The 18,183-nt window shown below is 37.1% G+C and overlaps 1 long non-coding RNA gene across 1 annotated transcript in view; it reads right to left on the reverse strand.

The window, feature by feature from the left end:
• Positions 1–5,375: 5,375 nt before the first annotated feature.
• Positions 5,376–18,183, reverse strand: part of LOC148757602 (uncharacterized) — a 149,347-nt gene continuing 136,539 nt past the window's right edge. The window contains exons 3-4 of the long non-coding RNA XR_016022234.1: positions 9,945–10,048; positions 5,376–5,439 (exon numbers count right to left, since the gene is read on the reverse strand). This is a non-coding gene — a long non-coding RNA (uncharacterized LOC148757602). The remainder of the gene's footprint in view (positions 5,440–9,944; positions 10,049–18,183) is intronic.

Below are 18,183 nucleotides of genomic sequence, written 5' to 3' on the forward strand. Positions count from 1 at the left end.
AGCCTAGGAAGGCGTTTAAGGGACGGTGGCCACGTGATAAAATGTCAGAGCACTTGGCAACTGCCAGCCTATTTGAAGAGGATTTCTCCCCCTGGCTCATTAATCTTACCACTACAATTTCTTGTGTACACTGGCATTTTGGAAACTTCCCCATTACTCCTTTTTGATAATCACCCAAAGTGAATTACTGTTCCCTGGTGTGACTTTTCTCTGCCTTTTTTTGTAACCGTCCATGAATATACCAACATTAAATGGGTGGAAAAAAATGGAAAAGGTGACTTTGCAATTTTTTTGGACTCTTCTGAAAATGTCATGTCCTCAGTTGGAAACATCTGCGAGGTCATTTGCTTCCTGTCTCCATACAGTATACCACGTCCATCATTTTTTATACCTTCATTTTTTTTCACAGTTTCATTTGGACTTGGTCCAAATTTAAGTGGAAGGGAGAGACACTACTTTCATAGTAAATTGAGGTCCAGGGAAGACATTCGAATTGAATAAATGAAGTCCAGTAAAGACATGTAAACTGATTAAAATATGCACTTGAATGTACTGTATAAAAATTGCCTCTCTTTTCTTCCTTAGTGTTTACAATCTACATATTTAAGACACTACCAAAGAAAATGTCATCTTCATTATAAAACCGAAAGGGATAATCTATAAAAGATGCCTGAAATGCAGTTACATTAATGCATAAACAACTGCGTTTTATTTCTTTTATTGCCTACACTTTAAATTTTTATTTCTGTACTCTAGGCAGATTCTGTCTGCAAGAGAAAAAGAATTACAGTAAAAGTGACCTAGTAGTTCACCTGGGCTCTATAATCACCACCTCTGGGAACAAATATCAAAATCAGAAACAACTTGTGCCATCAGGAATTTAGTTTTGATTGACTGGACAAACTCAAAGCTCCTTTCCCTGTCTCTTCACCCTCCTCAAGGATGGACAGAGGCTCAACTCAACTGATTTTTCAAACATCTTATGCTCATAAACTTAATAGCCATAACGTTCTATCAATTTAAAACATGGTAATTGTTAGGTTTTTAGAGAAGATGGTACAAAATATTAGTAACAGATTTTGCACTATGCTGCAGAACTGAGATACCATTTTCATGACTGTTTTCCATTTTATCCTCTCACCAATGGAAACAAATGATATAATCCCCTTGTGCAGGTAAGGGAAATGGAGTTGCTTAAGGTCAAATAGCTGCTATATGAAGAAACTGAACTTCAGAAACATAAATTCTCCAATGAGCTAAAAGTCATCTTGTGCATTCTCAATCATTCTTCCAAAAAGTGTCACAAAGGAGGTACTTGAAAATACTCATTCTACAGATGAGAAGCAAAACATTAAACAAAAGCAATGGCAACACAAAGTCACTAGCTCATTCAACTAACAATATTTAAAGAGGATTTAACTTGAACTTGATTTCATTCTAAACTTTAGTTTCTTTTCTCTACATCATAGGGAAAGGTGAGCAGATTCCTTTTCAGTGTATCGAGGATCAGGAAAACAAAAAGAAAACAAAAATCATGATACAGTAGACTATAGTGACTAAAAGGGCCAATACTAGAATCTGATTTTCATAGTGAAAATGCCAGTTCCACCAGCTTGTCCTTGGGGCAATTTACATAATCTTTCTGTTTCAGCATTCTTGCCTATACAATGGACCTAAATATATAGTATACTCACAGAGATACTATAAACAACCAATGAAACACTCCATGTAAGCACTTGACACAGTGTCTGGTACGTAGTACACAGTCAATAAAGAATTTGTTGTGTGAGGTATGATAGTAAGTATTCTTTCTATGTTCCCTTCAGCAAAGTCTAGAATGTAGCACTCTCTAGGATCGAAGCCAGCACCTTGATTCAACACCCCTCCTTTGAAGAGCAACATGCTGACCATATTGTACCCCTAGCCTAGAAGCCTAGAAGAGACAACCATGTTGTCCCTGATATTGTATTATCTCCATGACTTGGAAGAAGGACGCATGTCTGATTGATGTTCGCTGAGAGAAGTTTGTGGACTAAGCAGAGATATGTTCCTAGAGCTCATCATCTGTATGAGCCCATTATCTGTATATTATACAGAGTCCAGCTCTGTAGTCACATGGTTACAATTTTCAAAATTTACAGGCATTAACAATCATCCAATCATCCATTCATTCATCCAATACATATTTATTAAATGCATAATCTATGGTAGACATCCTGATGGTTATATTTGGTATTTGATAAACTAGATATGGACTCTATCCTAATCGAACATTAATTTACAATTAAAATTGACTTGATATGTGTTATTTGTTATTTTATACACCTCATTTGACTCCATGTTCTGAAATTATTCAGTTCTTACTTAGCTCATCCCTTGGATGGTCTCGTAAGTTGGCTAGAAGGGACAAACACAAGTCAGGCTCAGGAAGGTTGAAAGGAGGACAAGAGTCATTCCAGGGCTGAGTGAGTGCTCCTGGGCTACTTGGGGGTACTTGAGGGTAAGTGTAGATTTTCACAGTGCCCATGGTCCCTGCCACCTGAAATGAATCGTCCTTATGCCTGGTTCCCCATCCACCAGCTGATGAACTGACATGCTGTGCAGTAACCAGGGGTGGGGTGTTGGGAAGTGGTCAGGGGGTACCCACAAGCTTGTGACTGTAACCAGCAGATGACCGACCCTCAAAGACCTTTAAACCTCCATGCCAGGACACTTGGTAACTGGACTTGGGGGAGGCAAAAGGCTTCCCCCTGATGAGATGCCGCCTTTGCTCAGTTACCTGCCAGACACACCATGTGCTGCCAGCCTAGATGAGGGACAGCCTCTATCATGCCCCGACCCCAGGTGTCATGGGGCTGGTGTACCCAACTGTGACCCTCTGTGCCCCCGCCCACACTCCTGCCAGGGCAGAGGGTGACGGCAGTCATGGGCGGGAGAGAGAAACTTGCGGCTGGGTGGGCCCAGGGAGCAGGAGGCAGGGAGGTGGGTGACCAAGAACCCATTGCAAGGAGTTAATGTGAAGTGACACTATGCGTGAACCAACGTTCTAAGTCTGGGTACGTGCTCCATTGTCCCACTGGATTTCACTTACAAAATGCAAATTCCAAGATAAAATGATTAAGAATTCCAAGACAGCAACTGCAGAATATTGATCCCAAGTACAGGACCCTTGTAAGGGCGGGGTTTTATGCAATTCCACTGGTCACAAGCCCATGAGGCCAGCCCTCAGTGACAGACAGAATAATCATGTACAGCGGTCAGGAAGTTTTCTCTGAGAAGGTGAGATGTGAGTGATGAGAAGGATGTAGGAGATAATTATTACCATTATAACGCCCTGCTAGAGACTGAATGTTTGGGCCCCACCCCCACTGCCCCACTCACCCCAGTGTTTTGGTATTTGGAGGTGGGGTCTTTGGGAGGCTATTAGGTCATGAGGGTGGAGCCTCATGAACGGGATTAGTGCCCTTATAAAAGAGATCTCAGAGAGCTTCCTTGCTACCTCCACCATGTGAGGAGGACACGGTGAGAACACAGCTGTCTATGAACCAGGAAATGGCCCTCACCAGACAACAAATCTGCTGGCACCTTGATCTTGGACTCCCCAACCTCCAGAACTGTGAGAAATCCATATCTGTTGTTTTTAAGCTAGTGAGTCTATGGTAGTTTGTTACAGCAGCCTGAAGAGGCTAAGACACCCCTCCTGCGGTTTTAAGACTGAAAGAATTAACTTGTATATGACAAAATCCACATTAGGCTGACTCCAAAGTCTTTGTTTCTAAACATCGCTTTATATCTGCTTCTACTTGTGTTTGCCCTATTAGACATTGCATAGAAAGGAGCCAAGGGTGTTTTCGTTGTTGTTTCCATAAAGAGCTATGCATAAAACCAGGGGGAAATTTGTCAAAAACTGCAGTCCTCCAGCTCTACGTCGTGTTGCACAAATGTCAGGATTTCCCCCTTTTTTTAAAAACTGAATAATATTTCATTAGATATATATACCAACTTTTCTTAATCCATTCATCCATTTAAGGACATTTAGGTTGTTTCTATATCTCACCCAATGTGAATAATGCTGCGATCAACATGAGAGTAAAAATATCTCTTCACCATCCTGATTTAAGTTCCTTTGGATATGTACCCAAATGTGGAATTGCTGGATGATAGGATAGTTCTATTTTTAATATTTTGAAGAACCTCCATACTGTTTTCCATAATGGTTATTCTAATTTGCAATCCCACCAGCAGTGTACAAGAGTTTTCTTTTCTCTGTATCCTCTCGAACCCTAGTTACCTTTTGTCTTTTTGATAACAGTCATGTAACAGATAGGAAATGATATCTTATTGCGGTTTTGATTTGCATTTCCCTGATGATTAGAGATGTTGAGCAATGTGTCATGTATCTGCTAGCCATTTGCATTTCTGATTTTGAAAGTGTCTGTTTAAGTTCTTGGCTCATTTTTCAATCAGGTACTAAGTTGTATGAGCTCCTTACCTATTTTTGGTTATATTCAACCCCTGATTGAATCTATGGTTTGCAAATATTTGTTCTCATTCCATAGGTTGCCTTTTCATTTTGTTGATTTTTTTTTCTCTCTGCAGCAGCTTTTTAGTTTGATGTAATCTCACTTGTCTGTTTTTGCCTGTGATTTTGGTGTCATATCCAAAAAATTATTGTCAAGACCAATGTTAAGAAGATTTTCCCTATGTTTTCTTGTAGGAATTTTATACTTACAGGTCTTATGTTTATTACTTTAATACATTTTCAGTTGATGATGTGAGATAGGTCCAATTTCATTTTTTGCATATGCATTTAGTTTTGCTAATGCCATTTATCAAAAACTATCTTTTCCACATTGTGTGTTTTGGCACCCTTGTTGAGAATCAGCTGATTGTAAAAGTATAGGTTTATTTCTGGGTTTTCTATTCTGTTTCATTGATCTAGGTGTCTGATTTTATGCTAGTACCATACTGTTTTGATTATTGTAGTTTTGTAACATAATTTGAAGTCAGGAAGTGGGGTGACTTCAGCTTTGATCTTGATCAAGTTTGTTTCAGCTATTTGAGGTCTTTTGTGGTCCCATATGGATTTTTAGGGTTGTTTTTCCTATTTATGTAAGAAACTCAATAAAGCTTTTTTTTTTTTTAAGAAAAATGTAACTTTTTTGTACTAAACAACAACAAACCCATATGAATATGTAGTCTTCTTTGCTTAAACATTGTCCTTTACTTCTTTCTAGTCACCATAGCTGAAACAAAGATACTTCTCATTCAAGTTTCCAATTCTTGCTTTATCTCAATTCCTCTTCTTTCTCTTTTTATCATAATACTCTAAGATTGGGTGATTAACAATGTTTATAGTTGTCTAAACTTACCATGTCATTTCATGTCGTTTACATGGTGCACCTCATCCATTCGATGTCCTTCTTCCACTTTGTACCCCTAATATACAACAAGAATATATTGAAAATCTAAGTCAATAGTCAAGTGCTCTGAAAACAGACTGGCTACTCACAAGAAATACTATGTTCTTCTTATTCAAATTATCAATATATGTTTTTAGCCCATTGCCTCTATTGCTTCTATTTGTCCATACCTGTCTTTTCCTGTATATCAAATTTTTCTTATGTGTATAAACCAAATAAACTTTGTGTTTATAGGGTTAACATTGTGTTTAATCCATAGTAGAGACTCATTTAATGCTAATTGACTCTTATTCCACCAATAGGATATTGTTTAGCAGCCATATTCCTCTGCCTGAAGAGCCACAGAGCTCATTGTAAAAAAGGTTTTTCATAACAAACTTGATACAAATGCATCAGACAGGCCACATTTTTAACAATTCAACAGGAGAACAAATAAATGTCTATGACTGTGGGCCATTTTGATGTTGGAATTTTCTTGCCAGCAATGTTCCCAATTAATGTTCAAGAAACGCCATTTGTTTTGGACAATCATGTCAATGATATGTTTTGTTTTGTAAAAGAACAGCATTTGACACTATAGAGATAAAAGAAGACAGACAGACGACAATAAAATAAAAGAAGTATATTTCTGTCTAGTTTTGAATATGAAATATACATCAAGGGTAGTTTTTGAGATCTGTTTTCCTGTATAGCTATGCCCATTAGGCACCCATGAAAACAAACAGGATGAATAACAAAAATATTGCAAAGGAAAGGACAAGCCCAAGAATCTAGCATGCATATGTTATTTAAATAATAAATTTTATTTTATATGTAATACACATACTGCTATTATTACAATATTTTATAAATATGAATATATATGTGTATGGTTCCATTGTGACAGGCACAAAGCTAATTAGCTTTTATATAAAAAGCTCAGTTATTTCTCACAATAATCTTGTAAGGCTAACATTATTTCTTGGCTATAAAAATTCAAACTCTGAGGGAGATTAAAATATTTGAATTTCGATTTTCTTGATTTCAAAACTCATGTTATTGGTGTACTAAATTCTAACAACCACAATAATAATATCCAAAGCAATGATAAAACACAACAACAATCAGTACTAGAACTTAAAAAACATCTAACCTTTATTGAACTCTCATCATATGCTCATTCTTAGTGCTATGGCTAGACAATGTAATTCATTTATCACCCCTACCCTATAAACTTGTTATGACCATTTGACAGAAGCCCAGAGAACACATGCACAGTGCCCAAGAGTTATGCAGACTTTACATCATTAAATTGGAATTGCAAGAAATCTAGTTCCTAATAGCTATGTTTCAGAATAATCTGTATGTGTGATAATATGTAGGTAATATGTATAAGCTTACACATACCCAGGTAAATATCAATTAAATTTAAACATTTTATAGACAGTGTGCTAAATAAATGTTATTCCTATGACCAAAGAGCAGACTAGACATTAGTCCTGCAAAGTTTCACTATATCTGTCTAACAATCCTGTAATGCCTTTATTCCATAATAGCGTAACTCCAATGCTATAGCTCTTTGAAAGTGATAGGTTCAACATATCTATTTCAAATCTATTTGAGTTAAAGTTAGATTGACTCCCTTCTCTTTCAAAATATGACCTTCTTTCTTGGCATGGTGTCAGTATATATATGGATGTGGTTGAATGACTATATGGAGGGACCAGGAGTACGGATGTTGTAGCTGGGTTTCTACTGGGTTTACTGGACTAGACACTTTACATGCAGTACGGTCTGATTTCTTGAATACTGTATCAACGAGTTAGGCAAGAATATTCTCATTTTAAAGTTAAAGAGCCCAATTCTTGGAAAGGTTAATTAACTTGCAAGGTCAGTCCGCTATTGAGTTCTAAAGATTAAAAAGAACAGAAATATATAACTTCAATATCTTTGCTCATAACTAGCAGGCCACATTAGTCACCTTTCTTCTCATGTGTCTGACACTTGAGGGTCATTTCTTCCTTTGGATGCACTCAACAATACTATTGGTCCAAAGCACAAATAAAGTCAGGCATGTGGAAGAGGAAATTTATTACATCCATCTCTCTCTTTCCAAGATGAATGTTATTTGTAACTTGGATAAGAGAAAACCACAAAGAGAGTTTCCTGGTGTTGATTATGCCATTAGAATCAGATCTCCTCATTTTGGGATTATTGACAATATTCAATTTTTATGTCTATACCTGTGTTTGTTATGATTTGACTGCAATTTTGATGCTAAGGTAATTGATGTGGCTCTTAAAAAGAAAATAGAGCCAACGTGTCATTTAGCAAATGAAGTTGGACACAATCATTTCACTGAAGCTATACTGTCCTCTGGCTAATTATCATTCCTCTCCTAAAGCAGGGTTTTTTTAGGGGGGAGCGAGGTGGGGTGTTGGGATAACGTCAACTAGTAACTGAGGGATAAAATTTAGAGAAAATAACTTATTAAATTAGTGTCATGGAACAAAAGCTAACTATTTATGAGAGATTTGGAGTTTGTATGAAAATACTTTGTCCCATGTTTGAAAGAGACACTGGGCATAGTTCTTGCATACTCATTGGTTTGCTTTTTCCTGCCCAAAAGTAGTTTTAAAAAATAAATCTCTCTTTTCTCTCTCTGTGTGTACACACACACACACACACACACACACACACAGGCACACACCCCACTTGTATATACACAACTGAAGCCATTGTTAAAAATGCAATTTTTTTTAACAAACTTCAAGTGTTCGTCACACAGTTTGCTTGTCTACCACAAACAGTGATACACTTAACTGGATGAAGGGAGGACCATTGAATCATACAATGCTATTAATTCCTATAACTACATTGCTCAAGACTTTAGTCCAACACTCCTGTTTGATTTCTACTTTTGTTGTTTTGGTTCTTATGGTAGCTTTTTTCTGGTTTGCCCATCCATTTCCTTCCCATCGGCCCTCTTTCCTCATCATTAAAAAATATGACAGAGCCAACTAGTGTTTTTTCTAATAAGCTCTCGGCTCAGAAATCTGAAAATCAAACCTGTCCTTTAAACCTACTGAAGAGATAACTTACTGTATAATTTCTATGTGTCAGCATACAGGACACCTGATATTGAATTAAAAGCAACTGAAGTAGTCCCTACTCTTATAGAATGAGCATCTGTCTGGGAGGCAATTAATAAGAAGGAGTTACACAAAGGAACAATAGCTATGATAAGTAGAAAGGATAATGATTCTATGAATGTATGTGGTAGGGGAAATTGACCTAGCTATGGAATTGTATCTGAAGACATAGCTGTTATTAAAGTCAGGATTTATAAACTCAGTCACAGATAACGATCATAATTTGAAGGCCTATTTCCCAATATGTGATCCAGGAAAGTGAGAAGCAGAGAAGAGATTATCTCTTTTGAACCAACCTTCTACTGTCTACACATTGAATACAGCCCAATGACTGGCTCAGCTTCTTTCTGTGTTTCCATATCTAGTCCCAGTCTTTATACCATTACATGTTGACAAACATATTTCATCATTTAAATTCTCTATTTGGTTGATAAGAATTAATTTGCGTATATATGTGTGTGTATATATATGATATGTGATATATATACATATATATCATATATCGTATATCATAGATGTATCATGTATCATATATCATATATATAGGTGACTGTAGATAGATGAATGGAGAACATATACTCAATCTTACTTTTCTCCTCTCTACTTTCTGTTGTTCATCCCAGTGAAAAAGTGCATTGCCATTAAAAGTGCAAGTTCTAGGGACAACATGGCTGGCTAGGAGACTTAGTTTCACTACGGCACATAGAATTTGTCTGAACTTGGACACTTGTTTAAATTCTTTATGCATGAGTTTCCCTGTTTACAATGGAGGGATACAAGCTGTAACTTCCTTATTGGGGTGTTGTTAGGATAAAATGAAATAGCTCCTGGCACATAGTAACTGTTCTATACATACCAGCTATCATCACTGATTAGATTTTCGCATGCTAACTGGACCACATTAGATTTTATCGTGCATCCTATGGGCCTAGCTCGCCTCCTCTAATTCATCATTGGGTATTCTTGTTGCTTAGTTTCACTCCCATAGTTAGCACAAGCGTCTCAATACTAGAGCCATCCTCTTATTTTTACAATCACACACATCCCCCAGAAACTTAATATTTCACGACAGAGTCTTTCACTCAGCCTCTCTCACTTTCGTTAGAATTCTCTCACTTTATAAGTTAGCTCATCAACTCCAGTGGTCAAGGAACTTAGATCAGATATATCATCCTCCTCCTTAAATAGCTCTGAATGATAACTACATCACATACCACATACATCAATGCTAGTCTCGAGGGAACAGAAATCCTGCCAATGTAGAGTGCACTCCCACAAATGGCCTGCTTCCCACAATGCAAATTCAGAATGCTTCAGAACTGCAGACAACAATCACTCTTTTAGTACAGAAAGCTTCAAAGGAAAAGATTTCACTGTGAAACGTATTTACCTGGGAGATTGGAGCATGTGCTTTTGTTTTGGATTTTCTCACTTTGTAATCTGCATTGTTTGTGCTGACAATTCTTTTTGAAAGGGACTATCAGCGACTTCCAGCTAGAAGAGAGAGGAAAAAACAAACAGCTTGCAAGCAAATGAATAAAGAAAGCTGGGCTTCTTCTAAACTGGCATGTACATGTTTGTGACTATGTTAAGTCTCGCTGCCTCAACGTGAAAGTCTGTCCTGCCATAAATGAGAAATAGATTTATTTTTAAATCTAGACTCCGTTGATGGGAATCTATGCTCTCTATTCTCTATCATAAAACTCTCAGGGATGCAATGGACCTGATGAAATAGTGAAGTCTAAAATCTTTTTAGATTCTTGTGTATTTTATACATACCACATACATCAATGACTTAAGAGAAGCACATTTCTTGAGACACGGAATTGAGTAGAAGGAATAAAAGTAAAGGACCAAATTAGGAAGGAGTAATGGTCTGGATGTTATCAAGTACCCCATGATATGTGGCTTTTGTCTTTGGAGGATGAGGGGGCCCCTTCATCTTCATCATCATCATCATCATTATTATTATTATATAATAATCAAGCCTTGCTAAGTGCTCATTATGTGAGAAGCACTGTAGTATGTGGTATAGCCACAATTCTTTCTTTAATTCTCACAATGATGCTGTGAGATAAATATTAACAGTATTATTATTTTATACACAGGCATACCAAAGCACAGAGAAATTAAATAGCCTGCCCAAGGTCAAACAAACAGTATAGAGCTGTGATTAAAAACCAGACTTTCTTACTTCAGGCCCTTATCCTTAATCACCATACCCCATCCTCACAGAAGCATCTGATTTACACCATTTTGAACACGGATGTACATGCACTATAGACTGACTCCCAGATCCCACAGGGATAAAACTCAGAGACAGCATTTACCATATTGCAAACATTTCTTTAAAAGATGCTTGAAGCAATAACAATATTCAACCACTTATATTTTGTCTTAAGTATTTTAGTTGTTGATGTTCCTGGAGAAAAGATTATGCCTGCAATTTTAACCAATGTACATTATTTATCAAGGTTAAAGATTTATAATCAGAAGTTCCCTAAATTACACAAAGCATTATACCTGAACCAAGACGTAGCTTGTGTGGAGAAGCTTCTTGAATTATAAAATCACATCTAAAAACACATGAGAATTTTCAAACAAATAAAATAACATTATAAGTATTATCTTTTGCTTGGTCCTCACTTGTATTCAATATTTTGCAAATATGCTAAACACACGCTATTGTATTTGATAAATTTAAAGTTTATCTGGGGTAACAGGTCAACAATTGGAAAATACTTTTATAAGTGAGTTACAGAGTTACATACTTGGTACTGATTAAAAAATAATAATATTTACTAATTTTTAGTACCTATCAGGTATCAATGTTGTATTAATTGTTTTAAAACTATTACCTCAATACTCTCAGTAACACTATGATGTCATTTGATACTCTGGGAAAGAAAGGCCCGTTGTAAAAGAGTAAGGTGTGGAAGTGTTTTCAGAAGGCTTCAAAAATGAGATGTTCCTAGAACTGAGTAGTAATCGGGAGCAGAATTAAACATGAAAAGCAGAAAAGACCTTCCAGGAGAAGAAAACAACATATGCGAAGAATCTTGGAAGTGTGGGAGAGTCTAGGGCAATTGCAGCAATTGTGGCTGTAGCTTACAGGTCTTACATGTCATGCTAAGGAGCCTAGATGTTATACTGAAGGTAATGAGGAGATAGGAAACCTCTGAAAGACGCAATGATTTGGTGACATTTGTATTTTGCAGAGACCTTGCGAAGCAGACGAAATCTACGGAGTAAACAACTGATATGAAGGAATCAAAGAACGCAACTCTGACGCAGAGTTACTGCCATATCTCTACATGTCATGTCTACTTTCCTAGGTGACGTTTATCTTCTACAACAAGAAGCAGCACAGAATGAGGGCATTATACTCAGAGGTCTCCAAGGCATCGTTTTAAAATGCTACACATGACTAATATGCTTTTAAGAGACAGGCATGAGCTTAATTCCTTACCCAGTTTGTATTCATCTTAATTGGAGCATACTTTATATACAGCAACATGTTCAAATCTTAAGTATACAGCTTATACTGCTATGTGTGCAGTCAAGATGCCATCAGGAGAATGTATGTCATACTTTGTTCATAAAAAGAGCTGATGAATATATAAATCAATTAAAATGGTCTGTCAATGCTCTATTTATCACCTCCCATATATAAGCTTATGGGCTGAGTTCTGTGGGAAATAGAGAGATTAAGTTCGTGAATCCATCCTAGAAAAAGTGGTACATACTTCATTGCTGAATATCACTATGGTCATCTCTGAAGTACTCCCCTTGGGAAGCTATGCACAGATGCCAGAGCCTAGTCCACCCTGCAAAGCAATTTTGGAACTCTTTTTCTGGAATGGCCATCAGGGCTGTCGTCGTATTACCCTTGATGTCCTGAATGTCATCAAAATGTCTTCCTTTCCATATTTCCTTTATCTTCAGTTAAAGAAAGAAGTCATTGGGGGCCAGGTCAGGTGAAAAGGGAGGGTGTTCCAATATAGTTATTTGTTTACTGGCTAAAAATGCCCTCACAGACAGTGCCGTGTGAGCTGGTGCATTGTTGTGATGCAAGAGCCATGAATTGTTGGCGAAAAATGCACGTCGTTTTTGTCTAACTTTTTCACACAGCTTTTTCAGCACTTCCAAATGTCAACTTGGTTAACTGTTTGTCTAGTAGGTACAAATTCATAATGAATAATCCCTCTGATATCAAAAAATGGTTAGAAAGATCGTTGCAGCAAGCTCGTGAACTTAATTTTCAGACCTTGTATGTTTAAATTATGACAGAGTATTGGCTTCTATTTTTCCATACCTTCCTTGTTAGAGCTACCGATAGCGTCTACCTATTGATCTTGAATCTCCCTGACTTACGTTATGAAATTGAATCAATGTCTATGGAGTATAGATTTGGGGGTAACCAGAAAAACTAAAGAATTGGCATTCTTTCATATCTCCCATTATAGGACTTCTAGTCTGCTCCTTCCACCCCTTAACATTAAACAAGTTATTTCTCAGTGACTTCTCAGAGTCATTAAGCACACTTCTGCACTCATTGTGCTTCCCTCAAAAGGCAAAACCTATCTCTCTCCCAATGAAATCCTTTTTGCAAGACAAAATATGCACAAATGCATCACATGGTCCTAAACATCCCCCCTCCCCTCTGATGGGAGCATTTCAGGATTATTTCCTTCGCCATCTGTTCCTCAGAAAATGATGGAGGCTACCAAGTTCAGGGTTGTACAGACATGTAGGTTGATGGCATCAGTATTTCTTGCTCACATACAGCCCCCCAAAGCTCAAAATCACATTTGCCACAAAATTCCAATTGTGAAAGCCAGATGGAGGGCTGAAATGTGATAGAGCAAGATGTTTAATTCCATTCCAAATGTTTAATGACTTGCCACTCGTAGATAAAAGATTAGAAAATCAACGTACGGTACAGAAGTCAGAAAATGTGGAAACATTAGGATAGAATTGATAGAATAAAATTTTATCCATGCCTCGAGTATCTGAAAGACATATCATCAGCATTATAAAATGGAAATTCTGGGAAAGATCTTTGAGAATCCCTATTGAATTTCAGAGGCGAAGAAATAGACTCAAGGTTAAAATGCTGCATAACTCTACTCAGTTGAATTATGTGGCAAAGCTAGGACTTGATCTGAAGTAGACATTCTCTGACTTTTGTGTTTTTTTTAAGTTCCATTAATAATAGTGGGAATGAAGAGAAAAAGGAGAGGGCTGGTACTGACAGGAGAGAAGAGACTAGTGAAGAATAAACTAGACACAGAATGTTGTAAATCAAAGGAGAAAAGAAAATGGATGCAGGACCTCCTTCTGGAGAGAAGGAATATGGGAACCTAAACAACTGAACTAATTGCCTGACTCCTGGGTGTCTCATTTTATGCTCCAAGAATTTCCTAAAACTTAAAATGATTAACTTAAATTACAATGGTGCGGGAGGCTGCAAGATACAAATTGCTTTCCGAGAATCCTAATTCTAAACTAGACTACTCTAATGTTAAAATTCATGGTTTTCTTTTCATAATACCTTACCAGCTCTAGAAAACAGAAAAAAGGAGCATGCGCAACGGAGGGCCTGGTGGAGGAGACCAGAACCGAATTGCCTTAAAAGTATACACTTGCAGGTCAACAAAATGGAATTCAGGATTTTTCTTCACTGTTTACTTGCTGTTTTCCCTTGCACAACTTATCTCACCACCCTGTGCTTCTAGCACCCCATCTCTCAAATGAGAAGTTTTATAGGATTTAATGGTATAATTCGGTTAAAGCAACCACATGTCTTAAACACTTTTTAGAAGTAGAGATGCTTAGTTTTTAATGTTAAACAAGAGTAGAATGTAAACAGAGGAAACTTTGCTGAAAAAGACAAAATCAACCAACTAGCCAAACAAACCAAAAAATTAAAAAACTACAAATAAACTAACAACAAAAACAAATTTTAAAAAGCCTCTGTTAACAGTAGCATTTCCTAAAACCCCACCTGTGATGCTGACGCTAGCTTCTTTGGCAGTTATATAAAAGGTTGATTGTTCTATAATTCTATAATTGTTCTATAAATTCCAAAGCTTGTTATGCCACAACTATGAAACTTTGGGCACAGTAGTGAATGGAGGCTTTATTCTTGCCTGTATGATGCCAGCCTGCTGGCATCTTAAAAAAAATAACATTTAAAACAAATGGGCTTCATGCAATAGAGGCTGTCATACAATGAAATTTCAATTTATGCAAAATGCAACAGTGTTTAAGAAAATCTCAGTCATTTGAGATCACGGTCAACTGGGATTCCATTATTTGGCATTTCATTAGAATACTTGGCTCTGCAATTTGTAAGTTTTGAAATGTCTTAGTGTCTAGAAGAGAGTATGACACACAACAGGGTGCAAATAAATTATGTCTGAATGATTCTACTGCTTATTATAGTCCTTTATAATTGAATACCTCATCAGGATCATAACAAAGGATAATGATATTGGGAAGAGGACAATAAAATTTAAAGTCTTTTATTCTAGCTTAGTCTGTCCTGCTAAAGAGCTAGCTGTAGACATCTATATTTCCATCTCTTCTGAGGCTGATACTTCATGGGTCGGGGCACAGGAACTTAGATAGTCTAGTCACTACACGAGGCAATCCAAATGTAATAATCTGATTGCTTACCTTTGGAACGAGTCTACTTAGTTTCCAATACCAACTTTGTCACTTTATTGGTTGCATGATCTTGAGAAAGTTGTATCATCTCTTCCTGCCTGTTTCCTCACCTACACCATGTGCCAGTGTCAGGGGAGGTAATAATAATGACTACCTTGTAAAATTGTTTTGAGGATTAAAAGAGACACAAGATGGAATATAGAGATGATATATTATAGAATTGTACACTTGAAACCTATCTAATTTTATTAACCAATGTATTCCAGTAAATTTAATTTAAAAAAGAGGTAATCTACACAATCGAATGCAACAACATCTGGCACAAAGCAAAGCATTCAATGTATATTAGGTGTTACTGTAAGAAAAGTGAGAGAGATGTGACATGATCTGTAGTTAAAAAGACGCTGCTCCCTGAAGAGATGCTTGTTAATAGCGCAATGTGTAAATAGCACATGAGCATGATTCCAGTGGGATGCAGATAACAGCAAGAAACTGACTTCCACTAGATTAATGGGTCATATGATTTCATGGAGGGGAGACCCAGAATTGAGATACTACAGAATATATGTGTGGGGAGACCAATAAATCTCATAGGAATATAAAAACCCACTATTAATTAAAAATTTAACAGCATATGTGGCCGGTGGCTACAATTTCAGGCACTTCAAGTCTTTGGGATATGGATGGATAAAGGACTGTGATATCTCCACATCTAAATAAAGAAGGATGTTTCAATGCTTTGTATTTTATGACTTAGCCAGTCTTCAGAATTCCTACAAATGATGCTAAGAGATATAAAATTCATATATCCTATAAGAACAGAAGCATATTGGGGCTTCTGACTTTATTAGGCATCTTCTTTACCAGCATTAGGATAGAACTTCAGAGAATAAAGTATTGTTGTAACCCTCCTTCCGACAGTTATAAGCACCGATCGTTGCTCTTTCCTTTTGGGGTCTCCCTTACTTGCACACCAGGCCCAATAAAAAGCAGGAGTTGGCAATCTATTTTGAAAAATGTCTAAGTTTTTATCTCAAATCATCCCGAATCAGTGCACCCATCTTTCGTTGGATATCATAGTTGAGATAGAACACAGCAAATGTGGTAAAATAATGACAGTCGTTACTTATTTTTCAAATGCGACATACTTCCGTTATTATACTGTCATTATTTCTGCTCTTGAAGAATCTCAACTAGAGATAAACATGAGCCATCCTGTTAATAGAAGTGAATGTACAATTTGGATTGCTGTCAAAAGAGCTGTAATCAGGTATCCAAAACTTCAGGAAGTCAACACCTATTTCCGCAGTATTTTTAAATAATCAATGAGGTAGTAAAGCTTTTCCAAACAATTCTTACACTTAAAACATGTTGTCAAGGCTCCACAAAGGTGTCCTGTGACAGTTGATTCCCTCCTTGAGAATCAGCAAGTTCTTCTGTTTTTCCTTTGAGCTCTCTCCCTGAAATATCCTGGACTGAGCATCCTCAGAGGAAAAATAAAAAGCCTGTTTTATTTAAGCCACTGTTATTCTTGGCACCATATCCTAACATATGCAGAATAAGATCCTGTTCCATTCCCAAGTGAATTGAGTTGAATGTTGGTTCCAAACTATAATATGTGGTGTGATGACCCAGGCCATTTCCCCTCCTTTAACTGGTGGCATTTGCTTTCTTTCCACCACTAAAAATAGCTAAACTTTACTGAATCATTGCCATAAGGCATGCACTATTCTAAGTGTTTACACAGTAAGTTCATGAAATCCTCACAGACAACACTATGGAGTAGCTATTATAATTTCTCCCAATTCACAATGGGAAGTCTTAGTCACAGAGAATTTAAACAGGTGTCCCAAGGTCAAAGGGCTACTAAATGTTAAGATTGGTAAGAACTATGTGGATTCATGATGTAATAGCCCATCCTCTTAACCAACAGCGCCGACTTGTTAAGATAAGACAAGTCTAGCATTACTTACGTGGGAGAGTGGATTCAGCTAGAATGCAGAGAGGTACTGAGCCCTGCTCTATAAAGACCAATTCTGCTGGATTGCCTGCCTTTCAAAGCCAAATTTTCAATCCCCGTGCACCTCAGAATTTGTTTTTAATACTTATAGTTCAGTCTTTCATTTATGACACTTGTTCATTCATGAACTTTTTGTGTTTCTTCTCTGAAAACCACTGTTTGAAGACTAATTTGCATTTTGTTAGCATTATCACTGTCAACTTCATAAATATTACATATTAAGCACTTTCTGTGCATCAGATCCAAACTCAAACATTTACAATATGTACCTTATTTACTATTATTACAACCTAAATTAATGGGTACAAACATCATCCCTATTTTACCGATGAGAAAATTAAAGCTCAGAGTGGTATATACCTTTCTTAAGTTGTCACAGTTACCAAGAACAGCCGGCGCATTAACCTGGGTCCACCTTATTTTACTAATTCCACTAAGGAACCGCACACTTCAAGCCCTGATTGCAATTTTGCCAGTGGAAAAGGCTGATCCTTTTACCCAACTAAGCTTTTCAACCTGCAAATATGCTGTTTCCTGTTTAAGTCATAATAAGCACGCCAGTTATTAAGAACACATAACTTTCCCTGTTTCAAAATACGTTTACTGCGTTTTCCTCCAGGCAGGTAAAAAACATGCAATCCAGTCTCCCTCGACAGATGATTCATAGAGCAACACTGATTCCCTGCCTCACTGTGTCCCTCACGTAAAGTGCTGCAGTGAACGTGGTGAGTGAGGGAAGTAGCTGCAGAATACAGACCGGACTGAATAAAGAGAAAAACATGAGAGAGAGCAATAATCTTTGCCAGTGATGGAAATTGCAATGGCTAAATAGAATTTAAACTCCCTTTTACCTCCCAGTGAACAAATGCACTACTTTTAACACTCTTCCTTAACATCTTAAATCTTAGAAGCTTGGTATCATTAAGGAACTCAGTGC

The sequence above is a fragment of the Rhinolophus sinicus genome, chromosome 8 (assembly GCF_057876585.1).
Source record: "Rhinolophus sinicus isolate RSI-liver-muscle chromosome 8, RSI-T2T, whole genome shotgun sequence".
Lineage (NCBI taxonomy): Eukaryota > Metazoa > Chordata > Mammalia > Chiroptera > Rhinolophidae > Rhinolophus > Rhinolophus sinicus.